We start from the raw sequence: 24,621 nt of genomic DNA, 5'->3' as shown, positions 1-24,621 counted from the left end.
GGGAAGAAAGGACAGTGGAATGGACCAGCACCTTAGTCGCATCTGGCGTTTAGTAGGGTCGGATACACACACTGATACACACACTGGCACATACACACACTTAGATACACATACACACACACATACACTCTGATACACATACACACACCTTGACATACTGACACACAGATACACGCACACTCAAATACACACATTGACACAATGATACACACACTGGCATATACTCAGATACACACAGCCATACACACACTTGCACACACGCACACTGACACACACACACACACAATCTGACATACATAAACACATACATATTAAAATGTTTGTATTTGCAGCCACTCTCCTGTTACCTTACCTTTGAGTCCAGGAGGGTGCCTTGCTTGACCTTCTGATCCTGGCTGAGGCTTATGGGAGTGAGCATTCTCTGTGAAGCTGGGAGGAAGTGGCCGGGTCAGGTGCAGCAGCTCTTTAAGGACTGTCCCCTGTTCAGCGATAATGCCAATGAGCAAATAGCAGCGGAACCTCAAGTTCCCGCAGAACACCATTTGGGAACCGCTAATCTAAACTATGGGTAGGCAACCTTTGGCACCCCAGACGTTGTGGACTACATCTCCCGTGATGCTTTGCCAGTATTATGACTGTAGGGGCATTAGGAGAAATATAGTGCTATTTCCTCATCAATTTATTGTTCCTGTAACATGTTGTAATCATCTAATTTATTGTTAAATTTCTCCCTTTATAATATTTTAAAGCGCTGCAGAATAAGTTGGCGCTATATAGACTATAGACTGTAAGCTTGTTTGAGCAGGGTCCTCTTCAACCTATCGTTCCTGTAAGTTTTCTTGTAATTGTCCTATTTATAGTTAAATCCCCCCCTCATAATATTGTAAAGCGCTATGGAATCTGTTGGCGCTATATAAATGGCAATAATAATATATAAATGCCAATAATGATATTGGAGTGCTTGAAGCAGCACTGTCATGCCGAACTTACCTATCCCCAATTGCTTCCTCTTATCTTCCTCTCTCAGGATCTGTTCTTCATTTCTTTCTAACTGATCTAGTTTTCTTTAAAACATACAAGAGACTACTTTGTCTTATTTATTTGTGTTATGCTTGACCAGCTTTGACTCACTTCCTGTGGGTCAAAGGAATATTTCCTTCATGATCTTGCGATGCCACTTTTCACTATTCCTGAACGTGCTGTCATTTAGACACTAGCGAAACTAAATTTCATCCTAACAGAATGAGTACAGTTTGTCCATTCGAGTTAGTATGAACATCGGTACTTTCTGTTTGAAACGGAATTTCATTCAAATTAATGAAATTCCGATCTGATCTGTGCCGCCATTGCATTTTGCAGCCACTTAGTAGATAACTCGCTATTTCCCACGGTATCAGGGAGCTATCTACTAAAAGAAACTGTTGTAAAGAAGAAAAAAAAGACCCCCCACTCCTATGCAAATAATTAATGGGGGGGACCTAGGGGACTCCTGGCCCCTACCCATGAGCGGCGTTTGGGTGGCCAAAAGTAACAAAAGGAGGGAGAACCTATTGTCTCCCCCCCCCCCCCCCAGCCCCTACCCATGAGCGGCTGTGGGGGCAAAAAGTTACAAAGGAACCTATTGTTCCCCCCTTGCCTCCCAGTCATGAGTGGCCAGTTGGGCCCTAAGTCTCCTCCCCAGGTCCCCACCCACGAACAGCGAGTAAAGGCCGAAAGTAACAAGGGGGGGGGTTAAAAAAAAAAAACTGATGCGACCATGACAGTACTGCTTTAAGGTTGCGTTTTTTTTTTTTACTTTCACTTACCTGGAAAGATAATTCTGTAGCTGGATAGAGTATATAATGGCTTTTTTTTTTTATTCTGTGGTCACCAGAATTGTGTTTATGCCAGTGCTTGGCTTACCAAATTTTGGTAGTGAAAAAAATTCAAGAAGGCCATTTGGACAACAAGAACAGCAACATAAATGGTGCTTATGACTGTGCTGACACGAATAAGAAGTTACAATATTGCCTGGCCTAATGGTTATTCGGTATCATTTTTGCTGTACCAATTCTGAGTTGCCAAAATTAGATTATTATATATCTGCATTACAACAAAAATAGGTGAGCTAATCATTAGAACTTTACTTTTTATATAATGTATTATATTTCATACATTATTATGTATACATTAATATAATGATTGTCTTTTTCCTTTTGCTAAAACGCATTAATGAAAAATGGGAAGCAGCTGCAGCAGGAGTCATTTTAAGTTGATGTAGCGGTACTTACCCTTTCCAGGGGCCGGCCGGGGTCCTCTGTTCAGCCGCGCGCGGTCCTGCTACTGCACGAGCCGCGCTCGGCTCATCCGACGGCTGCAACAGGAAGGCGGGCAGTGACCGCGAGAAGCGGTCACGTGTCCCGCCTGACTCTAAGAGCGCGCCGCGGGGCTCAGGCGCGCTCTTAAAGGGACAGTGGGAGCCTAAATTGGCAGAGGCCTCCCATTGGTCCCTGTCATGCCACACTCCCCATACACTTACCTTTTGGGGGCGTGGATGTGACAGGGGCCAATCAAAATAGATGTTTAGGCATATATACTCACCTTTTTCCCTTAGTTCCTTGCCCTATCGTGGTTTCTGTTACAGTTCCCTTTAGCGCTTGTTGTGTTCAGTTGTGTTCCTTCGTACTTGACCATGGCTTTGTTTCTGACTACGTTATCTCTTTATCCTTATCTGTTCTGTTTGCCGGCTTGCAGTTTTCTGTGTACCAGACCCCGGCTAGTCCTAGTTTACGCTGTCTCTTTGTGCCCTTGACCTCGGATCGCTCCTGACTCTGTACTCCTCTCATATACGTCGAGTCCGGCCATTCCGGTCCGGTAGACGTATCTCCCCTCTGTGTTGTCTTCTGTTGAGTTGAATCCTGCGTGTTGGGGTATATTTTCGTTACATTACGATAGGGCCGTGGACTCCGCAGATTTAGCTCAGCAGATGGCTTCTCATGAGGCTAGATTTGTAGAGCAGGATCACCATATGGATCAGATAGCCCAGGCTCTCCAGGCGCTCTTATCTAGAACTATTCCAGCAACCACACCTAACCCTCCTACGCCTCTTCTTCCTGAAGTATCTACTTTGCTTAATACTTCGGCCCATTTAACACCTCCTCCTAGGTATGGAGGGGACTCTAAGACATGCAGAGGTTTCATTAATCAAATATAATTCCATTTTGAGATGTATCCACGTTCCTTTCTCACAGAAAGGTCTAAAGTGGGGTTCCTTATGCACCAACTTACCGATAAAGCACTTGAGTGGGCAAATCCTATTTGGGAGGCTAATGGAACTATGGTGCATGATTTCAATAGTTTCCTTCCTTACATAAAGCCAATCCAACACAAGATCTATTTAACAAATAATAGCTCTTAGGATACAGCTCCAGCAAATTCTAAATCTAGAAGCACATATTCCACTCTGGAATAGTGACGTTCCTAAAACAAAGACACCAAGCCTCCTTCACATCTAATATTAGGGAAGAAGAAGGTGCCCTCCAAACAACAATTGTGAAAATAGCAGAATCCTTCTGCTCCTTTTATTAGTCCCTTTGGGGTCAGTTTAATTGTGTGGTGAACTCCTCAAGAGTGAAGGGTCCATCTTGCATGATAGAATCGACTAGGGAGACAGTCTGCCCAAGGTTGGTATTTATATATTTGAGCATAGCCTCTCTCTATGGAGGGTTAAGAGAGAGGATATACTCAAATATATCAAATACACTGTGGAGTATAGCCACATGGAAGCACCTAAAGTGGTATTAGATCAAACAGGTATAATCTCCAAGACATCAACCCACTCAATGGCAATGTTGAGATATACTATGTTCCTGCATGCAAACCATGGAAAGCTTATATGACTATTTGTTTATATTTCGCTATAATTTTCAATCTGATTGTTATAAAATTTACAAAATACATGACACTTATGGATACCAAGACCTTTAATCCAATATCCCACTGCACTACCGTATGATTATTACCATGTATAACTATTATTGTTCTTTGTATTACTTGTCACTAGGATGTGTCAGGTTGTCTTGTAACCATTAAAAAGTGATTGGTGTCATGCAAAAATAAAGAATTTAATAAACTGGCTTTGAAAGGGAAAAGCCCTGGCCCAGATGACCTTACATCCAGATACTAAATCACCTTTCTGCCATATCTTGTAAAATACTTTGCTGAGACTTTCAACTCTCTTGCTCTGAGATGCTCCCTGCACACCCCTCTAAATGCTACATGCCTCTATTACAGTTTCCCAAAGGATTATCTAAGAAGGATTCCACTGTAACAGATCGACGGGCACCCCGACTGGGTACCTCCGTTGATGGATGCTCCTAGCGCTTCCTGAGGACTCCAAGCACTGCAGCAGACACCACAACCACTGAACCGGAGAAGCATATGAATGCTCTCAGGCATATGAATCCTGTAAACAGCTGAACAGGAAAAGCATACAATCAGCTTACACTCCTGGCAATCAGCATACAATCCAATTCCCCCAATAATGAGACGACACTTCGTTTTGAGGTCAAGCAGAACTGACTGTACTGGCACATACAGCCACTTTTATTCCCAATCCACAAACATAGTACTGCCCACAGGGTTTTACAGAAAAACCAATCAATACGTACAATACACACAGACACTCCCACACAAAATCCTCCCCTCTGCCTGTGATATGATTACTGAACACAATGGGTAATATAATTATCACAGACAGAGAAATACAGTTTTATAAAACATATCACAGGGACCCCAAAACATGCAATAACCCCATATCCTCAGAACCGGGGGATCTGGGTGAACCACATATCCAAAATTCCTCCAGATCCGTTCAGTAGTTTGGAAGATACAGTTTAATGCAGATTCCGCAGAACATATACAGATTATGTAAAAAATTATTACTGTATAATGTGTCCCCTGTTGTATAGTTTAAAACTACTGCACGATGTCTTTGTGCACCAAATACCGGCGAGATGGCACCGTGTAGAAAAGTCACAACAGTGTCTGTGAGTTAAAATGGCCGCCATCCATTGTTCTCACCATGTGCTTCATCCATTGTTCTCACCATGTGCCTCTGATACATGAAATGGTGGCCATCCAGTAACTCCACAGTATGTCCCCAAATGGTTCTTAAAGGGCCAGTAGCAGCATAATACAACACAACATGCCCAAATCCTGTATTTAAAGGGTCAAATCTCCCAGGGGCCATAGTCAGCAGGTAGGAGGCGGGCAAACAGGCTTCTCCAATGCCCAGTGGCGAGGTTGGTTCCGCCACATCCACCAAGTGCGGTAGTTATAGGCCAATTTCCCTTAAGCGCTTTGCTAAAATGCTGGCTCTCTGCCTTAAGCCCCACTGATCTGGCAGGCTTTGTACCAGGTCATGAAGCCCAGGACAATACTACTAAAATACTCAATATCATACATGGAGACAACATCACTAAATGGCCAACACTTTCCATGAATGTAGAAAAAGCCTTTGACAGAGTGGACAGGTCCTATCTCTTCTATATTTTGGAGGCATTGGGGCATGGGGTAAGATTCCAGTCAGAGTTAAGGGTTACTTTTCCCCAACCTTTTCAATTGGCAAAAAAGGATGCCCTTGTTATTTACAGTGGTGACTCTAGGAATAATATATAGGGGAGCATATAAGATACTACAGTCAAAACTGGTGGGGAACTAATAACTTCCACCACTAAATTATACAACTTAAAAAAAATGAAATGTGTGTGCGTGTGTGTGTGTGTGTAGGGGGTTACAGTGTATGTGGGGGGTGTAACAGTGTGTGTAGGGTTGACAGTGTGTGTGTGTAAGGGGTGACAATGTGTGTGTAGAGGGTGACTGGGTGTGTGTGGGGTGGGGGTTACAATGTGTGTTTAGGGGTGACAGCATGTGCGTAGGGGGATGACAGTGTGTGTGTAGTGGGGTGACAGTGTGTGCATGTGTGTGAGGGGTGACAGTGTATGTGTGTGGGTGACAGTGAGTGGGGGGATGACAGGTGAGTGTAGGGGGTACCAGTGTGTACATGTGTGTGGGGGGGCTGGCAGTGTGTGGGGTGGGAGGGTGATACTGTGTGGAATGACAGGTAGGTGGGAGGGAGGGGTAGGAAGAGGGTGACACTAGGGTGAGAGGGTGACACTTCAGTGTTTAAGGAGGCTGTTTCAGCGAGCAGCCTCCCCACACTAAAATATATATATTTTTTAACTAACTCTGTTCCCTGGTGGTCCAGTGGCCATGATATTCAATCTGCAGCTCCGCCCAGTGCAGAGCTGCAGACCATGTGTCTTGCCAAGGCCCATCCAGGCTGGCAGGCAGGCTGGCAGCTGTGGCAGTCCGCCAGCAGGTGTCTGTTTCTACCCTGTTTTATATATTTACACAGACAAACTAAACAGCATTTCACAATCCTTTTTCACTCTATTAATTACAATAGCAACAATCAACAACAACAAAATACACATGGAACTCAAGAGTTAAACTAAATTCCAAATGAGGCAAATTAGATAAGTTATACAGGTGCATATCATTGTATCTAGGTGTTTCTTTGCTTATACTCTTTTAATATGATACAGTGTTTGTTATTCCCAACATCTCATCCATCGATCATTTGACATACCTAGAACAATTGTTTGGAGATAAGATTAAGCATATGTGCTTTAATATTTCATCACTGGATTTGCAGTAAAACATATTTGTATGATCCCTACAATTTTACTCTGGATGGGTCGTTCTTTGATCTGGTACCAACATGACAGCAATAGTGAAAACCGCAATGTTTATTATAAGGTTCTCAAAGGTCAGAAGTAAAGCGACAGAATTTTAAGTTCAGCAGGTTTCTCCTCCTCCTGATGCATCTGTTAATCAATGTAGAATAGTGCACAGGGTGGTGGTGGAAGGGGGAAGAGGGGTCATTGCACTTTATTCTAAGATCAAAGGAGTTCCATAGAATGAATAGCCAGTGTTTGCATAATCACAACAAAGCCTGCAGCCATCACACCACCTTCCATCAACTTAAGCCATTGTCACTAGAACAATCATTCATTAGGCAAGGAGCTCCTTTCACTGTTATTGAAGGTTGAAAGTGAGGAGCAAGATATGGCAGAGGGTGGCAGATGATACTCGACCATCCTCTTGTCATACACATGTTCTAATTTTCTAATTTACCAAGTCAGTGACCTATGGGCTATATTGAGAGTTGCTGCCACTAAACTGATTTAAAAAAAAAAGAGAAACAAAAATGATGTTCTTCTGGGCCTTACAGAGGGTTTTTGAAAACAATGGAAAAGTAGGTGAATATGCAATGTAGATGGCACAAATGGGTATTTATAAAGGGAAACTGTCACTTATCCTGAAATTTACATGGTATATATTTGTATATATATATATTTTTTTGTTCTATTTTCTTTTAATTAAAAATTTGGCAAATTGGATTCTAATTCAACTTAGACCAGACAGTCATGGAAATATTTTAAATGAATAGGAGAAATAAAAGTATTGTTTAATTTCTATTCTTTTCTGTGTGATTGCCAGGTTTGAAGGACATAACACTGGCTCACAGGGAGCTAAAATAGAAGTGCCCAGTTGCGGAATAAAGAAGTGTGGGTTTCTATATTTAATTTTAATTTTCACTAAGCATTTAATTCATATTTTTTTAATATAGGTATATAAATAAGCAAAAAGACAAATTACAATTGTAATACTGCATGAAAAACATAGGAATCTACCCTCACAATCCCTTCTGGTTCATATTACAAGCCAGCACAGTCAATTACCTTTGAAGCCAGATATAACGTCTGGAGCAAATGAAGACCTATGTTTTCACATAGAACTTACTTTTATTTTAAGTTTTGCCCATGTAAAGCCTTAAATTAATATATCCAAAAACGATTAAATTATCCAAAAATATTAATTAAGGCCTAATCCTTCATAAAGAGAAGAACTGAAGACAAAATGTGCAAGTACAAATATCCATGAGATTCATTAATCCAGTGCTTCTCTTTGAGTGGCAACAGCACAAGAGCTGCTATGTGTGCATTCTTGAGTGGCAAGTTGAGTAAGAACTCATGCTCAGCTACCAGTTAACTAAAGTGCCAATCCCCCGCCGACAGAATATATCTAAGATTTCCTTCAAATTACATGATATGATCTGATAGGTAAAATAAATGTGTGTGTGTGAGGGTGCTGTATGTGTGTATTTGTTTGGAGGGACTGTAGGTGTGGGGGGGACCCTTTAGGAAATAGTCCCCCTCCATTCTTACCTTTTGTAGGGAGGGGGACCATGCTGCTGCCATCCCTGGTGGTTCAGTGGTGAGTGAACTCTAGCCTACAGGGCTAGAGTTTACTCTCGCGATATTTGAACATTGCCGCAGCAATGCTCCGACCTCGCAAGAGGAACCTGGCGGAGCTGCTGGCTTAAGCTCCCTGGGTCCTCTCCTGCCTCCCTCCCTGCCTGTGGGCTGGTGAGGGTGATGTTTTATCTCCCTCACCGTCCCATGGAGGCACATAGCGCGGGCCGCAGGGATTAGGGTGTGCCCAGGCACACCCGGCACACCCCATGCACACGCCTATGGTGCCATGTAGCCTAGACAGTAAAGACATGCAAACACCTACATAAGAAAACCTTACTGCCGATTAGACAGGTCCAGAAAGATCAAGATTGTTTCTTTTTATGTTGGAGAGGTCATGGGAACAGAAGCATTATCCATTTATTAGACTAATATGGGAGAAAAACACAAAATTGAAATCACACACATTTCAACTCCCTTTTGAGTTCTGTCCAGTCAAAGCACTGTTTAAATTATATTCTTCAAATAAACTCTGGCCATTGTACTAAATTAATCCCTCATGTTATCATATCAGTCAGCCTTGAGTCCTAGAGCTTTGAAATTCTCCAAAACACCTACCAAATCAAAAGTTGTAAATTGATGAAAGAAAATAAAGGCTGCTCATTTGATGAATACATAGCATAAAAGTACAAAAATATGGTTTAAAGGGGAAATTTTTCCTCATGTGAAACTTGCTGGTAAATATTTTCTTTCACGCTTTCTTTTTTTGTATTATGTAAATATATACAAAGTGAATACATTTCTCACAGTTTGTACTTTCTGAACAGCCTTGAATACATACTGTATATTTATGGCATTGTCAAAAATGGTGTACAATTTATAATTCTTTTGTTGATTTGAGACATAACGGTGTTACATTTCATATTAGCATTGTAACTCCTCATTTATGCTTTCTTCTATTTTTTTTATTTTCTTGTGTGCTTAGTTTCTGCTTTCTGTATTTTGTTAATGAAAAAAAAACATTATAACCATTGTGCTATACAATTAAATCTTACCAAGGATAATGGAATGTGAGATTTGATATTGCATTGCAGTTTAACGATTCAAATGTATACAAAAATGGGGGCATGTATAAAAATGGTTTAAAGTAGTTGTAGTTGCTTTAATTTGTTTTGTTCAAAACTAGTCTTATCTCAAAAGTGACAGTTCCTCTTTAATAATTAAACTTTCCTTTTCAGATTTTGTAGAGTACTTTAAAGATGGATTACCCAGTAAAGCCAAGAATTCATGCTGTGCTATATATTTGCCTTGGTTAATTGAACACATGCAGCATGTGGTCCTGGCCAACTGTGTCTGAAACACATCTAAAATTCTGGAGGCTATCTTATCTGTCTGGTTACCTATGTACTGAAACTAATCCCGTTTGATTATTTAAACATCTGTATATTAATGTACACACAGCACAACATAATTATAATACTAAGAGATATAAATATCTTTGAAAGCCTGTTCGATCAGGGCCCTCTTCACTTCTTGTCAATTACTTGCTGTCGCATATCCCCACTGTTTACTTGTTAGGCTCTGCAGAATAAGTTGGCACTATATGAATGCTAATAATAAAGATAATAAAGCATGATAAGAACTTTGTTTTATTGATATATGACAAAAGACATATTAATACATAGCATTGAATGTTCTGTTAATTTTGCATTGGCAGATCCATACAACCATTGTTCAGGATTATTAAAGAACAGATTGTTATGAGGGGAAGAAAGGAAGGTAGGAATCCCATCCCTGCAGCCAGATTCTCTTCCAGTGATGTTACTACCCAACTATGTAGAAGGAGGGATGTCCCAGAGCATGGGCTGAGAAAAGGACTTGAGTACCACGGCATGGCGGGGGCTGTACTACCATTGGTATTCTGTCACCAGCATGCTATGCGTGCTGATGAGAGACATCAAATATGCACGGTATTACCATTACCCAATAATGGCACTGCCACAGGTCATGGTGTTTTTATTTTAACCCCATTAACTGTTCTGAGAGCCACAGAGCGACAAAATATTAATCTGCTCAACCGAGGCTGCTCAGAGTTAAATCACAGCATATGATGAGAACTTTGTACTATTGTTCTTTGTAGCTGGCTAATTGTATTACAACCTGTATATCTAATTGCCTAGATATTCTGGAATTGCTATGCAAGTCTTACTCAGCACTGTTCAACACCCAAATAAAATCTTGGGAGTTGTTTGGAGAAGCAAAAAAAAAAAAGTGAATTGATCTTGTTGCTAGATGTCTTTTTGTGCATAAGCCTGTCAAATCACACTCATGAATATGATACTTCTAGAGTGAAAGACAATATTAGTCAGTGCATTGTTTCTGGTGTCAGACCTGCATAGAATATGACTTTTACAAATTTAAATAAAGCCTTTCAAATATATAGGGGTCTTTCACTGACAGTCGGCTCAAGTTTACTCCAAGGTTATGTGAGTTTAACATTGTCACCTAGGTCTAGGATATCCAATAAGATGAACCTGGTCTAACTGGACATTGAAATTCAGATAAGATGGGATCATTGGCTCACGAGAACCAACCATGCTTAAAGGATATTCTATGCCATCCATGGTGATTTGTGATCAGAATTTGGCAGACTTTTTGGATGGTTTACTCATTGAATTGGGATTTGAAATCTGAATGGTATTGTAAATTTTAGGCTAAAGTGAGTGAAAAATAAATTTTTTGCCTACAATTTTCAATTTTATTACCAATTATGCACAAATCCTGGCTTAGCGAATGACCCACTATGTGAACAAGGTTTCGGTTATTATTATTCCCCAAATACACAATATTTAAAAAAGTAAAAAATAAATAAATAAAAGCAACTAAAAGTACTGTTGCCTGCCACATTGCATTCTCCTTATTTTTTCTAACCTTCTTGCATCAAACCTGCCTAACAATGCAGATTGCCTAACAGTAAACCTCAAGTTGAAAATCTCAATAAAGGTTGAAACAGTTTGCATGAGTGGTCTTTCAAGAACCACACCCTCTGGCCTTTCAAAAGCCACCTAGTAAATACTGAAGATGTCCATCTATAATATGCATTGGAATTCCTACCCAGAAACCTGATTTGCACAGTTAGAGAGGAATACTGAGGATATTTGTTTAAATAACAAATAAACATGTTGTCTCAATTAATTGGTGAAAACTTGTGCTCAGCAAAGATCTAAAAAAAATGATTATTTAATGGATCTTAAATGTACATTTTTATGTGAACATGTAATATGCAAGTGCATTTTTAAAACATTTTTAATGTTTGTTAAATTAAGAAAACTGCTTAGCAATGAACTAATAAAATACTTGTAGATACACATGCAGATATACACACATGCACATACAGAGATACAAACACTGGCATACAAACAGATACACAGACACATAGAAACAGTGACACACATGCAGATAAACAGAAACACACTGAAACACATGCAGATACACAGACACACAGGATGCAAACACTGACACACATACAGACAGAGATACAAGCAATGACACACACACACACACACACACATATATATATATATATATATATATATATATACACACAGACACACAAGACACAAAAAATGACAAACATAAACACACATGCTGGCGACTTGGCATTAGCTGGGAGGAAATTACCTGTAATTAAAGGACCACTCTAGTGCCAGGAAAACATACTCGTTTTCCTGGCACTAGAGTGCCCTGAGGGTTCCAGCGGTGGGCGGAGAGCTCTCCTCCTCCGATCCTCCTCTTCTCCTCCCCGTCGGCTGAATGCGCACGCTTGGCAAGAGCTGCGCGCGCATTCAGCCGGTCACATAGGAAAGCATTCATAATGCTTTCCTATGGACACTTGCGTGCTCTCACTGTGATTTTCACAGTGAGAATCACGCAAGCGCCTCTAGCGGCTGTCAATGAGACAGCCACTAGAAGAAATAGGGGAAGGCTTAACCCATTCACAAACATAGCAGTTTCTCTGAAACTGCTATGTTTATGAAAAAATGGGTTAAACCTAGAAGGACCTGGCACCCAGACCACTTAATTAAGCTTAAGTGGTCTGGGTGCCTAGAGTGGTCCTTTAATTCCTCCCAGAGATGGCTGCCAATATTAGAAAGGCTGTTAAAGGGCCACAGTGCATGAGCAGGCCCCTGAGGACACATGCCTATCAGGTGGCCATATGTGCATTCGCCACCTGATGGGCCCCTTCAGTGTGCGAGCCCCGGTGCATCACAAAGTAAAAGTGTTGCCATATGAAGAGTTTAGACAGCGGTTTAGGGCTCCCAGCTGATTTGTGATCTCTAGTATTCAGAGTAAAGGAACTCCAGGATGTGTGACGCAGTGACACTATGATGTCATACCACCCAACATTTCAATTTGACAACTGGACACTTTAATTTTAGAGGTGTGGGTGGAGGTGTTGTCATGTGCGGGCTGATATGAGAAATTATAGATGACTTACTAATAACTATTTATGCAACTAAAATGCAATTTAGAAGAAGAACAATGTATCTTATTTACACAGACTGATTTCTAAACACATGTATTATACTAAAGACACATTACTGTGACTTTTATTGACAACAATATGAAGCTTCTAGAAAAGAGGGACATTAGGATAGAAAAGGGGTTAGAGGGATTCGAGCCCAAAATAGGAACTGTCCCTCTTAAATAGGGACAGTTAGGAGGGTATGTTGTGTATTTCCAAGCAAACAAATATGTCAACATGTGCATACCCTAGTTTGTGTGTAATTCAATCTATTACACGATTTAGGCATGATTCCCATCTATTTAATTTACTTAGATCCTCAACCGAGGACCACTAGTAAATAGCAACAGATAGATCTGGTCCTAAAATGTCCCATATATTATATCTCAAGGTTCATGTTAAAGAATGCAGAATTAAACTGAGTGCATACCATAACTTTCTTGCAATTTACAAACCTATTAAAGGACCACTATATGCACCCAGACCACTTCAGCTCAATTAAGTGGTCTTTGTGCCAGGCCCCCCTAGTATTAACCCTGCAGCTGAAAACATAGTTTCTGAGAACACTGCAGGGTTAATCCAGTCTCTAGTGGCTGCCTTCCTGACAGCCACTAGAGGCCGCTTCCGTGATTTGCACTTATTTGATGCTGGACGTCCTCACCGAGTCCAGCGTAAAAAAACATCTCCATAGGAAAGAATTGAGTAATGCTTTCCTATGGGCAGGTTTGAATGCGTGCGCGCCTCTGGCCGCGCATGCGCATTCGGCTCCACTCGGAAGCTGGCGTCGATGGAAGAGAGGCCACCAGTGCCGAGGGAGCCCGGAGCTGGATTAAGGTAAGCAAATAAATGGTTACTTAACCATTTATTCGCTTCAGAATGGGGCCCTAGTCACCGTGCTCTATAGCGTTTATGAATACAAAACATATTTGTATTCCTAACACTATAGTGTTCCTTTAATGTCCATGTTGTCCACTTTTGATTGGTTAGTCTGTGAATGCTCCTTGACATGTCCACTGAGTTGCATGTGTGTTGACCTTGGACATGTGGCCACACCTGCTACCACCATATGGCTATATTAGAAGGTAGATGTGAGATTATATTTTCTATTTTTTTTATTTAAAATTAAAATTTTACATTTTATTATTGTAAAAAAGATAACACTACTAAATAGCAACAGTTTCCTATTTCATATAATAATTGTCATAAACGGTGATTACAATCACAATTCTAATAAATTGTGATGATATAAATGTAACAAATACACTTTTTATCTTCTTATAATAACACACAGCAGCATGAATCCCAATTACTAATGTGTTCAGAAAAATAGAACACAAGACAGAATGTGTGCTTGTCAGTAGATAAATAGATGAAACCGAATGTTAGTGCATTAATAAAAATATTATTTTATACGGAAAAGCTAATTTATTTTAAGAGTGTGTGCAAGTTTCTAAAAATAAATTAAAAGATTAAAACTGCCCTTCACTTCTCTTCCATTTATAACTGATCCAATTGTTTGTAATTTGAAACTAAGCAGTTCACTCAAAGGTCTATTGATCAGAAGCTTCTAAGACTGTAACTTCAAAGTGTCTGCAGGAAGTTTCATACAATTTTCAAGCAGCGTGTGGTTGGACAGTTGTTTTTTTTTCTTCTTTCTTTCTGGCAAAGGAAGACATTCTTACCTTATTATCATAGTTCAGTCTGTCTCACTATACCCCTAAGCTGTTTGTCACCAGTTGCGTTACACATTTATGAGTATTTGTTAGTGTGATCATAGGAGTAAAAAAAAAAAAAATGGAGATTTTTTTTTTTTTAATTATGACATTAGGGTTTTACAATAGAATATAAAATGCTATGCATCCATATAATAATTATGAAATAGCTTTGGTGACATTTGTTGAATTTCCGAGTGGAAGTGATCAACAACATTTAAAACTGTTAAAATCAGGCAATTTTTTAAATCAGTATACAATCATTGTTTGTATTTAATCTGCCAAGGAACCATGCTATGAATTTTCTTGGAATAAAAATGTGTAGATAAAATGGGTATTTTTCAATTATTATTATTATAAATTATAAAATTTGATTATATTCAAGACATAGGAACTTTATTATGTATAGGATAATTATAATAATAATAGTAAAAAAAAAAAGTATGTAACTTCTTTTTACGTTAATACATCACATTGTTTTCTGATGATTTCATTAGCCTCTGTGTAGGCACAAGATAAACTGCATTAGTAATTTTGCTATCTGACTGCATTTATTATGTACAAATAAAAATAAAAAAACATTTAAACTAAAATTAATGTAACTTTAGGAAAATGTTGTCCTATTCAGTAAAATATTTAAATTTTATATTATAACATTAAGTTAGTATGATAACAAAGTACTTTGTATTAAATCACATTGCTAGAGCTCCACTCATTGGCAGGGCTTCTTTATTTTTTTATATTTTTTTTTGGCGAGGGGGGGTCTGTGTATATTGATACTGCCTTTTCTCCAATTGTACAGCATTACAGAATGTGTTGGCACTTTATAAATTCCAGTAATAATAATATGAAAACTGCAATATTTTTATCTATTGTGCCTAATTATAGAGTTGAAGTGAATTGACAACTAACGTGTACAATATAGATCACAACAGGTAAGATTAAGATGTTTTTTGTGTGTTTGGTTTTAATTCACCATAGTCTATGTTTAGTAAATAGACCCTTGAGTTTCGAGTGCTTAGATTCACTACTACAGTATATGAAAAGTGCTACAGGTAAAAAAAAAGCTAATTACTAGGTCAATAGATTTGTATCAATATGCATTTAGTAGCATTTGCGTAGATGCTATGTATCTGCAGTCTCATGTGTGACTTCATGTGTTTTTAAACAACATCTCAAAGTCTTCTCAATTTCAATCCACCCTATGCTTTCTATTTTCCATGCTTATGTTAGCTGGCATGCCTTTGATCTTCTCTAATTAAAGGGTTACTAAGGCTGCTCTCTCCAAAGGAGGTGATGCTGTAAGTAGGGATTTGTAATGTGACTGGGGAAACCCTCAGGCAAAATGTTGGGGGCAGGAGAAGGATGGGAGACTTATCACACTGAGCAAATAGTTGAAAAAAACATTGGGCAATTTATAAACCTGTCTATACAAGGAATATAGAACAGTAAGTAACCACCAATTAGAAAATCATTTCATTTAGGTTATAATACATCCTGTGTATAATACGCTGCATGTACTTTTTATTTACCCTGAGTGTTGAATAAGTAAGTCAGTTAGTTAATCTAGCTGGGGTTATAAAATATATACATTTTAGTAGGGCAATGTTATTTAATTCGGAATTCATAAAGCTTTATTCTGATGTATACAATAATATTAAAATAAGTGCCAAACTGGATGTAGTCTAGATCCTTAGCATATAAGAAATGTACCCCTGGTTATTTCATCTCTGCAACCTCCAGTGATGTCTGTTTAAAGCCCTGCAGACTGTTTGTTAAAGGGCCGGTGACCTCTCTGGTGAAAACAGATGCTTCTGGGTGTCATCCATAGAATGGATGGTTAAGTGAAATTGGAATCCCTATAAATTGTCTGGTAATTGCTACCACAGTTTGGGACTACTGTTTTTACACAAATCAATAAGATTTCATAACTCAATGAATTTTGAAGCTCATTCTTTTTTTTGATGCACTGCAACTACTGTAAAAAGCAATGGTGGTCCTATTCTCAATGGTTTATTCAATATTCACTAAGAAACATACATGGGATTCTAGGAGATTCAAACTCTAAATCCAATTCAAGAAGCAAAGCACAGCAGATAAATCTGAGCAAGTTTTTACCGATTTACTGCTGAATAGTAACATATAGGTCTTGGAACCATTAAAAAAAAAAAAAAAAGATGTGGGGGCGGAGCCAAGCTGCAGAGCAGAGAAGTCGCATGGCACTGTAGCTCCTGAAATCTCAAGCCAAAAACACCCATTCTAAGCGGTAAAAACGACCAAAACAGCCACAAATCACAAGCAATAACAGGGGAATTTACATGGGCCGGAAAAATAAAAAGCCAAGGCCCGAAGAGCCCAGACTTGGCCTCGATATCGGAGCCATGTGGCGCCAGGCCCACGGAGCAGCTAGGCCCAAGATGGCCGAATACCCGGAGACTTACTCCGACCTGTCGGACGACTTCTCCCAAGGGGAAGACACGCATCCCTCTCCCAGCCCACCGGCAACCAAAGCCACACCACCAGACCCTGATAATGCACCAGTCACAACAGCGGTGCTCAAGGCATTACTGGCGGGCCTGCAAACCACGATCCAGGCAGAAATGGCAGGCCTCCGCACGGACCTCCAGGGAATGTACCCTGGAGAATACCTCCGCTACCACTACTACCCATATCGCCGCCATGCAACTAGAGATAAGGGGTTTGCAGACTAAAACAGAGGCTTTTGAGCGGCGGTTCGCCACGCTGGAAGACGCACGAAGAGCAACCAACATAAAGGTACGGGGAGTATCAGACGACTTGCCGGCGGAAGAACTCCCGCATTTCGCGCGGAGGCTCCTGGCAGCGCTATTGCCTGCGTGGCAGGCCAAGGCACTAAGCCTGGATGGGGTTCACAGAGTTCCCAAATCGACCAGAGCCCCACCAGCAGCTTCAAGGGACATCATAATCCGCTTCCAGCGCAAGGAAGACAGAGCCACAACCATGGAAGCGGTCAAAAACCTTCCCCAGTACTCCTTCGAAACCATGTGCCTCTCCTTCTTCACGGACTTGTCCGGCAGTACCTTGGCCTGGAGACGGTCGCTCAAACCACTTACGACGCTACTCCAGCAAAAAGGCATAACATACCGTTGGCGCTTTAACTGCTCCCTGCTGGTGACACATGGCGGGAACACTCACGAGATTCATGACCTCCAAGGAGTGCAGGACTTGCTACCCACGCTGGGACTACCTCTAGATGCCCTACGGCCCACGACAGCCTCCGAGACCACCAAACCACGGCATGGGTGGAACCCAGAAAGGGTGAAAACTTTCGTTCCGAGAGGGTCCGGAAATAGCTTCCATGATGACAACCCGACATGAAAGACCCAAGAGTTGTGCAAATCGTAACAAGATAATTGCCGGGACTGTAAGATCTCACTACCATGGAACTAACCCATTGCGATTCTCCTCAAAATTTAGCTACTTTGCCTACCTGATAACTTAGACTTTTCTTTATATTGGTTATCTTTGTGTTTATTATTATTAATTTACCAGTAAATGTTACTAGCTAGCTACCTGTCAGACATACACAAGAACGCTTCCCATCAGGTTATGTCCCTCACTTCCTCCCCCATTTCTGCCCTAAGCGGAAACAAGGCAGCACATCGCCACACACGGCAGACAGGCGGGGTTACAACACACCCAGGACCCAGATACCTACCGAGCTATATTACTACCTAGCGATAAGAGTGGAGGGTACACCTCAGAACGATACACTACATTCCTTGACCCAACACCTCCTGGAACTGCTCATTCAAGCATAGGAGGATTAACCCCACAGCACATACACTACAGAACAGACAACACTACCCAGCTTGACAAGTATCAGGTGTCATAAGGCCCCTCCACAGCCACTGGCAGGAGCGTATTTTTAGTACACATTGATCACTCTACGGCTATTATGCTTACCCAGCCACAACAAGTGTACTTATTTTATGTAGATAACTTTGCAATTGTTAGCCTATTTTACTCCACAAATATTAAATGTGCACCACGTATCTGCTTAAATGCCAACTGAACTTACACAGGACTTGCCACACAACCACGTATCACATGTACACTCACACGCTTCAAAACACGGAGATAAATTCTTAGTTTACAAGCCTTAACTCACATGCACACCTCATTCTCCCATCGAACACGCTCATGTGTACTGATCTACAAACCTGCTCATGTAGACATCGACTTTATGTTTTTATTGTTTTATGTGTTTATTTTTTCTCTGAATGCATGCATTTTAATTATTACATACTGCGCTATGATGGGGCAACCCAGGGGCTACTTTCACGGGAAATACTACGTGGCACACCTGACTAGGTTGCGGTATGTTTAAATTCTAGCAAAGCACAGCACATATGATGTTCTACTATGGCCTGCTCTCAAAGTTAACCAATTGTGTTACTCGTTATTAGTTTATCTCCAGCAAGGGTTAACTTGCATAACTTCTTGGTTTTCTCCATTCACTCAACATGTATACTATACCTTATTATGCATACTCATAAGTTAAGATAAGATTGTCTATATATCGTAAAAACAAAAATTGTGCATGTACTCATGCCACTGCTTACCCTGTATACAACATGTACGCTGTTGTGGCGTTTGATCTTGCGATGTACTTACCTGCACAAAAAAAAAAAAAGATGTGACACATGCCAACATATAAAACGGCTCACTCCACAACTCCAAATGGGTTAGTGCAGTGTTTCGCAAACCAGTCCTCAAGACCCAACAGTTCAGGTTTTGTCAGTATCTCCATTGGAGTAAAATGGGGAAATAGATAAATCCTGGCTTGTTGGTGGGCCATGTAAACTGGTTTGGGAACCATTGTTCTAGAGTATGACTTATGGCTAAATACCTAAGTAAGCATAAACAATAATGACTTGATAACTATAAACTATGTAACATTTCTTATATCTAACTCTAAGTTCCATTCTGTTATGTAAGGAATAATCTTCATTTACTCAAATTATATAAAGCTATGCATCTGAATGGACAATTTAATAAAGGTTTTGGAAAAATATTCCCGCATTCCACCTTCACAAACCTTTTCACAAATGGGTGTGAATGTTTCTTATAGAAAGTAGAAAGGGGTACTCTCCTTTTAAAAAGAGCACACCAAGGCTGGCATAAACAATGGTCTTTGTGTCACAGTTAACCTTTCACAGACACCTGTAACAACCCTGCGTGACTCTTTTATTTGATCTTTGATTGTCCTTTTAATCTTCTTAGCACACAGTTGGAGGTACTTCAAAGCTTTGCTCTGTGAGTTGAATCTTTTGTATCTGCCACAGGTAACTGTTATAGTTATATGACATTTATGAAGTATATAAAATTCTACTGCGTATTTGGTCAAAGGTGAGTTACCACACAAGCAAGCATCATTCTGTAAAATTCTCCACAATGATTCAGGCTATGTGAAGAAAAAAAAAAAAAGCATTCTTTTTTTTAAAAACTTTACCACGGTATTAAATATATATTTAATTTTACAGACGTCAGTTAAGTAAGTAATAGTACACATACTATTGTTTTTAAAAAGTAAGGGTTTATTAACTAAACACTACATTAAAGAGATTTGAAAATCCAATTGCAAAATTCAAGCAAAAAGTGTAGATTTTGAACATTTCTCCACCTCAATCGGTAGAGTGTGCTATCCTGCCCTATAGCATTAAAGACCATATTTTTTAGAATGTCATAACACACCCTTCGTCATTAATGATGTATATAAAATTTATAGTCCCTGCCCACCTTGTTTAGGTTTGAAGTTCTGTGTTTGATGTAGTTAAAAAAACAACAACATACAAATATATGAAAAGAGAAAAAGTAAGACTATCACCTCTATCATCTCTGACTTTGAAATGCTCATTAACACATTCTTTATAATTGTGCTCACTATTAAGAGTGTTCCAGGAGACATTTTCAAAAGCTGTCATGCTACAGGACTCTTTTATTTGTATTAATATTTATTCCTCAACCATCATATCTTATCCCACATCACAAAATCAGTTCAAATATGTTGTTATAGAAAATCTTATATAATTTTTAAAATTATTATTATTATTATTATTATGAATTATTAATATTTTATTACATCGTTATATTAAGTAGAGTTTTAGAGGACTGATGGAAACATTGCAAAATGTCTTAGCACTTTGTTAAGAAATGAATAGAAATAATATTATATCATATTTATATTTCCAGATTCTATATACACGATAGAAAAATGTATTAATTATTTATTGATCGTTTAGTTGCAAGTTAAAAAAACTGAGAGAATACACTACAGAACCACATTCACAGATATTTAAGAGTAATAAAAGAACAATACAATCAAAGATCCAATTCCACAATAGTAGAAACATATGACCTTATTCTGAGGGTCTGCTTAAGACAAACATAGTAACAGATGTTGAGAAAGGACACAAGTCTATCAAGCTTAGCCTTTCACAAATCCCTATTATGTTGCTGTTGATCCAGAAGAAGTGAGTAAATCAATTGAAGCCTCTTTCAATTCTGCATAAAAAAACAACTAAATTCCTTCTTTACACCAAAATGCAAATTGGATGCCTCCAATATGAGTCATTAAAGAAACAGTCCAATACAATAATCACTACAGCATGCTGTGGTGGCTATGATGGCAGGAGTGCCCTAAGCCTAACGCTGGCATTTGGGGAGCTAAGTCCTGACGTGCAGGGTGAGTTCATTGGCAGAAAGTAGTAGCTGATCAGTCTCAGCCAATGAACTAAGCCGAGTGATGCGGAGAGTTTATGGCTCTTATAGAGGAGATGACAGCACCCTGTGGACCACAGGTCAGATGTAAAACCATTTACAAATGATACTCTAACTGGAATTCAAACCTCTATAGCGTGTTGTAGTGGTTATGGTGCTTGGAGCGTTCCTTTAACTACATTATATGTCCCCTGTGCACATTCATCAATAACAACATCTTCCATATGCATAGCTGCTTTGCAATATGTGAATTTTTCTAAATTTCTACACCAGATCTACAAGCTTCCCATCAAATTTTGTTCTTCAGGACTGTGCAACACCCACACAATTTTTCAAATAAATGAGCATTAGATATATTATTTGCACACATAATATATTAGAAGTTGAAGTTGTGGTTAGTTTCTTAAAACTCAGTATTTTACTTAGAATGAATGGCTTTGCTGAATTTTAAAGGGAAGGGCCCTTCAAATTTCTTTTAACCCCTTAAGGACACATGACATGTGTGACATGTCATGATTCCCTTTTATTCCAGAAGTTTGGTCCTTAAAGGGTTAAAGCAAGTTGGAGAACTTGAGAGACTAATAGTTCTGTGGCTGTTGAACCAATACAAATCCAATAGAATCTACACTACTGAAGTTAAAAAGAACAAAAAGAAAAACAAATAGTAATAAATAAACAAACACACAGATAAAGCATATAGAGGAAATTATAATCTTCTATCCAATATGTACAAAATTATTTTCATACTTTAATCAATGGACAACTTGACTCAGCAGTCGTCATGGTGATATCTTTAGGGGAATAAAAGACCCTGTTCCTAAATCAATACAAAGTCAGCAACTTAAACTATAGGGCAGGAGTGCCCAAAAGATTCCAAGATGTTGTAGAACTACAACTCCCATTATCATTATCTATTACCTATTATCTATGTTCATTCGCACCCGCTACAGCGGAAAAGGTTTCTGCTCTGCTCCAGTCCTCCCGCCCCACCACCTGCTCCCTAGATCCAATTCCCTCGTATCTCATCTGTACTCTGTCTTCTTCTCTTTCTCTACCTCTCACCTCTTCTCAATCTCTCTCTCTCCTCTGGCATATTTCCATCCCCCTTCAAACATGCAACTGTAACCCCAATTCTAAAGAAGCCCAACCTTGACCCTAACTCCCTGTCCAACTACCGTCCTATCTCACTACTGCCTTTTGCATCCAAGATCCTTGAAAGAGTTGTGTATGCGAGATTGACAGACTTCATCGAGTCCAATTATCTTCTAGACCCACTACAGTCTGGTTTCCAAGCTAAGCACTCTGTAGAAATGGCACTGATCAAAGTACCTAATGATCTACTTGCTGCAAAATCTCGTGATCACTACTCTATCCTAATTCTCCTTGACCTTTCTGCGGCTTTTGACACTGTTGATCATCAGCAGCTTCTTCTCATCCTCCGCAATATCAGTCTACAAGATCTTGCTCTCTCCTGGTGCTCCTCCTTCCTCTCCTAGCGCTCTTTCAGTGTTTCTTTCTCTGGCTCTACTTCTTCACCCTAACTCCTCTCTGTTGGTGTCCCCCAAGGTTCAGTCCTTGGTGCAGTACTTTTCTCCATCTATACTGCCTCTCTTGGTAAACTCATTAGCTCCTTTGGCTTCCAATATCATTTCTATGCGGATGACATGCAAATCTAGCTGTCCTCTCTTGATCTCTCCCCGTCCCTCTTGACTAGTGTCTGACTGCCTCTCTGCTATTTCTAACTGGATGGCTGCCCACTTCTTTAAACTCAACTTGACCAAAACTGAAATTCTGGTCTTTCCTCCCTCAAGTGTTGCTACACCTGTGTCTATCTCCCTCCAAGTTAACTGTGCTACCATCAGTCCATCATTCAGGCTCGCTGCCTAGGTTTTCTCTTTGATTCCAACCTCTCCTACAAGCCTCATGTTCAGTCTATCGCCAAATCCTGCCACTTCCATCTCAAAAACATTGCGTGCATCCGACCCTACTTAACGCCAGATGCGACTAAGGTGCTGGTCCATTCCACTGTCCTTTCTCGCCTTGACTACTGTAATCCGCTTCTCAGTGGTCTTATGTGCTCCCAACTTGCACCGGTACAGTCCATAATGAATGCGGCGGTGAGGCTCATTATTATTATTATTATTATGATATTTATAGAGCGCCGTCAAATTCCGCAGCGCTTTACAATGGGTGGACGAACAGACATGTAGTTGTAACCAGACAAGTTGGACACACAGGAACAGAGGGGTTGAGGGCCCTGCTCAATGAGCTTACATGCTAGAGGGAGTGGGGTAAAATGACACAAAAGGTAAGGATAGTATTAGACTAGTGACAGTTGCAGAAGAGGAATCAGTTGGGAGCTATTAACAGTTTAATTGATATGCTTTTATGAAGAAGTGGCTCATCATCCTGTCCGCCCGCATCGCCCATGCCTCTCCCTTCTGTCAGTTCCTATATTGGCTTACTGTAAGATATAGGGCTCAATTTTAAAATTCTGGTTCTTGCTTTCAAATCTGTACATAATGCTGCTCCCACCTATCTATCCTCCCTAATACACAAGTATGTCCCGTCTAGGCCCTTACCCGCTGCTGAAGACTTACGTCTATCTTCTGTCCATACTCCCACCTCTGATGCTCGCCTTCAAGACTTCTCGAGGGCTGCACCGTTCCTGTGGAACTCACTTCCCTCCTCTGTTAGATGCTCACCCAGTCTCCACTCCTTCCAAAAATCATTAAAAACCCACTTCTTTATAAAAGCGTATCAATTAAACTGTTAATAGCTCCCAACTGATTCCTCTCTTGCAACTGTCATTAGTCTAATACTATCCTTACCTTTAGTGTCACTTTACCCCACTCCCTTTAGCATGTAAGCTCATTGAGCAGGGCCCTCAACCCCTCTGTTCCTGTGTGTCCAACTTGTCTGGATACAACTACATGTTTGTTTGTCCACCCACAGTAAAGCACTGCATAATTTGTTGGCGCTATATAAATACTAACATAATAATAATGATTATGATTTGCATGCTTATATAATGATAGAGCATCATGGAAGCTGTAGTTTTAAAACATCTCTAGGCCTACCTTTTGGGCACCCAATGCTATAAGCAAACCACTCCACCATTCCAAACCTGTTTATCTCAATGCAAAATGTATTTCTGAACTTGGTAGATATTCACCAGATGAAATTATTTCTCACCTAATTTAGCTAATGGGACAAATCACACTCGAATCACACCAAAGTAAAAACGATATGGTCTTATGAGTACTGATGGTAAAATGCATGTGCTTTAAACAACTACATATATATGATCTAAAAAAGAATG

Source organism: Pelobates fuscus, chromosome 11 (assembly GCF_036172605.1).
Source record: "Pelobates fuscus isolate aPelFus1 chromosome 11, aPelFus1.pri, whole genome shotgun sequence".
NCBI classification, from domain to species: Eukaryota; Metazoa; Chordata; class Amphibia; order Anura; family Pelobatidae; genus Pelobates; species Pelobates fuscus.
This window is presented reverse-complemented; position numbering follows the sequence as displayed.